Source organism: Antrostomus carolinensis, unplaced genomic scaffold, assembly GCF_000700745.2.
Source record: "Antrostomus carolinensis isolate BGI_N321 unplaced genomic scaffold, ASM70074v2 scaffold36654, whole genome shotgun sequence".
NCBI classification, from domain to species: domain Eukaryota; kingdom Metazoa; phylum Chordata; class Aves; order Caprimulgiformes; family Caprimulgidae; genus Antrostomus; species Antrostomus carolinensis.
In genome coordinates this window covers 11,800-15,400 of record NW_010310705.1, presented here as the reverse complement: position 1 = coordinate 15,400, position 3,601 = coordinate 11,800, and the positions used below count along the sequence as shown (strand labels likewise).

At 43.2% G+C, this 3,601-nt stretch overlaps 1 protein-coding gene across 1 annotated transcript in view; it reads left to right on the top strand.

The window, feature by feature from the left end:
• Positions 1-3,601, top strand: part of DNAJC11 (DnaJ heat shock protein family (Hsp40) member C11) — a 15,814-nt gene that overhangs the window by 5,051 nt on the left and 7,162 nt on the right. The window lies entirely within an intron of this gene.

The following is a 3,601-nucleotide window of genomic DNA, read 5'->3' as shown; positions in this document are numbered from 1 at the left end:
TTTGGTTTGAAGGTTGCTGGTGTTTTCATGGCCAGCAATTTAAAATCCCAGTGTTTTCCGAGTGCAGAGAAATGTGAGGACAGTAATGCTTAGAACTGTATCAGAAAAATGTCCATCTGAGAAGACCTGTCATGTTTTAAGATAGTCACCTTGGCACAGACTTTGGATCTTTGCTGGTGTTAGCAAAGCAAATTGATTAATACAGAGCAGCAGTCTGTTGTGGACAGTGCACAGATACTGAGAACCTGTTTGTACTGGAGGGGTCAATAAGCATAAGGTGTTAGGTGAGTATCTGCTGACAACATTATTCCAGGCAGGGAGGGATTTCTGGGCACCACTAAACCTGCAAGTTGAACCCTCTGTGCTGGAGCTGAGGGTGACTGGGGTCAGGAGCGTGTTCTCCAAGAGGGGCATGGTCATCTCCACCTAAATGCTTCCCTGTGACTTTAGGAATTTGACATTTTATCTGGGCGCCTCGCCGTGGCTGTGAGCGGTGACAAGCGGAGCTGCGCTGTGAGCCTCAGCCTGTGTCCTCTGATAAAATTAGCCATCTGGGTGTTTACAGCAATTGCTGATTGGCAGCCTGTAGAAATGTCTCTCCAGGCAGTGTTCCTGTGGAATTAGGTAGCGCAGCTGTGATCATTTCATACATGAACACAAGTTACTTTAAAATTTCCAACATTTTGTCAGTTCTCTAAAATGGTTCCAGCAAAATAAAGCATTTTAACCAGAAATGTTGAGCAATAACCAGATGTAGGCAATTTGGCAGGTTTCGAATTGAGTCTATTATTTGCTTTTAGAGCTTTGTTTTTGCTTTCAAAGACATGCAGATAGGTTGAAAAGTTCATTACTTGATTTGAGAAGAGCCGCTTCCTGTTAGGGAGAAATTAAATCCCATTATTTTCCTGCTGTGGAAGGTCAACATCTGAGAAATGCAAGTCCCTCAAGGCTTAGTCTTGCACAGCATCCATATGTCACCTTCCAGGAGGTAAATCCCTAAGAAAAAAGGCGAGGAGGGAGTATGTTCTTCTCTGGCACACCTCTCAATTCCATCAGTAACGTCTGCTTCGTATTCACAGGACGGCAGATAAAGGTGATTTTAAAAGGCGATACCGGATAACAACTCTGATGGTTCTGTAGTGCTGCTCCCCAGCTTCCTGCCCCGCTGAGCTGGTGTGCTTTGCAGCATGTGGTGTGCGTGCACCGCCGACTTCTGAGTGGAGCTTTGCAGCTTTTTCCCTGCTGCTCTTGCTTTGGGGACGGCTTTTTCATTTCCAAGGGTCTGAGCAGGTGGCTGACGGGGAGCTGCGAGCAGCAGCGCTCCCCTCGCTGTTATCCGGTGGCATAGGGGATGCTGTCGTTCTCTGGGAATATTTTTAACTTTACCATCTGCTGCTTTTCCTGTGCTTGCACCTGAGCCAGTTTCCTTGCCAGGATCTATAGACCTCTGAGGGTGACTTCACCTGCCTGGCAGGAGGTAAAACGTCTGCGGAGTGCACCGCTCACCTCAGCGAGCGGCAGCTCGATTGAAGATCTGCCGAGGAGCCAGGGAGGGAAGGGAAACGCTCCTTTCCTCTGGATGGGTCTTGTGGATTTTCATGGATAGGTTCAGGAGTTTTCCTTTTTTCACTGGGAGGGATATTTGTTTTAAGATTCCTAGGTGTGAAAAAGGAAATCGTAAGATTTTGAGTACGATTGAAGGAAAGGAGGTGCAATGAATTTCAGGAATGTGTGTGGGTCTTGGCGCATCTTTAAAGAACACAAGCGTTGTGGTACGAATAAACATAGTACAGCAAGGTGGTTTTCAGTATTTTTTTTAGTGCAAATTTTTGAGAGAGCTTTACTGCTGCTTATGTTCCAGTGGGAGCTGAAAATATGCAGTTTTCTGTCTTTTTGACATTCAGATTTAGTATGCCTACTATACTCAGCGTGATATCCCTTGTTTAGAAATGTTTCACTTGGAATTGAAAGTTGCAGCCTGGCAAAGGTTCTGCGCTGAATGTGATGCTCCACATGGAAAACCTTTCTTTCCATCCTGCCTCTGGTACTAAAGATCTTGGGTTTTACACTTCTTTGAATTGATGAGCATCAGGGAAAAATGGAAATAGTTCTTTTTTGTTAAAATAAATACTCACGAAAACCTTTCTTTCCATCCTGCCTCTGGTACAAAAGATCTTGGGTTTTACACTTCTTTGAATTTATGAGCATCAGGGAAAAATGGAAATAGTTTTTTTTTTTTTGTTAAAATAAATACTCATCTGTGTTCAGAGGCATTTGATTGGAGTGCATTTGCTGGAACTTCATGGAGTGGAGTTGACACTTTCTGTTTCTCTTTGGCTGTTCTACTCCATGTCTTTCCAGAGGGCTGGAGCAGCAGTGCAGGGCTGTGCCACTTCCTTGGCAGTTTTGCTTTGCTTCACTCTTCTTTTGGCCTCGTTTCAAGGAACAGCACAACGTAGGAGAGGGCTGAAACTGAAGAAGCTGTAGCGTCTGGAGAGCAGATCCCTTGAAGGTGACTTTGCAGATGGTTCCTGAAAAGTAGTCTTCTGCATAAAGGGCAGGAGCTTGTTGTCTGTGCTGCCACAAACAGAATTATGACCATAATTGCTTTGAAATTCACCAGCCTGACAGGAGTAATTTGTAAACAGCCCATGTTCCAGAGTTCTGGAAACAATCACACCTTCCTGTGTTAAAATATTTATCCAATTTTTGCTGTAAGAAATCAGAAAATAAACACTGAGAAGAGGCCCAGAATCTCCACAGCAAATAAATAGTTGGCAGCCAAACCACAGAGAAGTTTTGGGTCCTGCCACACTTTGCAATTCTTCCTGTGTTCATGATTCAGCATTTGATCGGGGTGGAGTGAGCAAGTAAGAATGCTCGCTCAGATTGAAATAAGAATTTATTCCATCCATACTTGGACGGTGTGTGAGCAGTTTTTGTACCTACCCAGCTACTGATTTCCTTTATACAAACTGCTCAGAGTTCATTCTGTGCTGGTGCACAGAGGGGGTTTGTTTTTATTGCAACCAGTGCATTTGATATGAACTGGAAATGCTGTTTTTAATAAGTCCATAGGGGAGGTTTCTAAAGCCTCTTGAAGTTCTATGACCTAGACAAGGATCTAATCGTGTCCTTTGCAAGTAAACCCACTCTTGCAGTTAGTCTGAGTGAGCACAGCAGCAGGTAGCCAGACTATTTAGCTGTGGCCTAGTTTTTTGTAGGAATAAGCTTTTCTGTGGTCTGAGAAAGGAAATATTTACCACTTGCTGGAAGTCTACCTTTGTCAAGCTTTTCTTCTGATTACAAGATGTAAACTAGGAAAAAGAAGACAAAATTTTTGACTCATGAGGTCAATTGCAAATGAATGATGCAGCTCAAAACTAAGTTGTTTCAACTAACTCCTAAGAAGAAAGCATTTAGAGGATTTCTGGACAAGTTCCATTGAAGAAAATCAATTTCTAAAATATTTTATTTCAGCTTTAAAGTACTGACAGAGTCGAGTCGTTTGTGGGGGAAGAAGAAACCTGCTGTGTAAAAGTGTTCTACCTACTTCTGTAATTATGTCACAACAGAAAAATTACCTACTGGCATTAAAAGT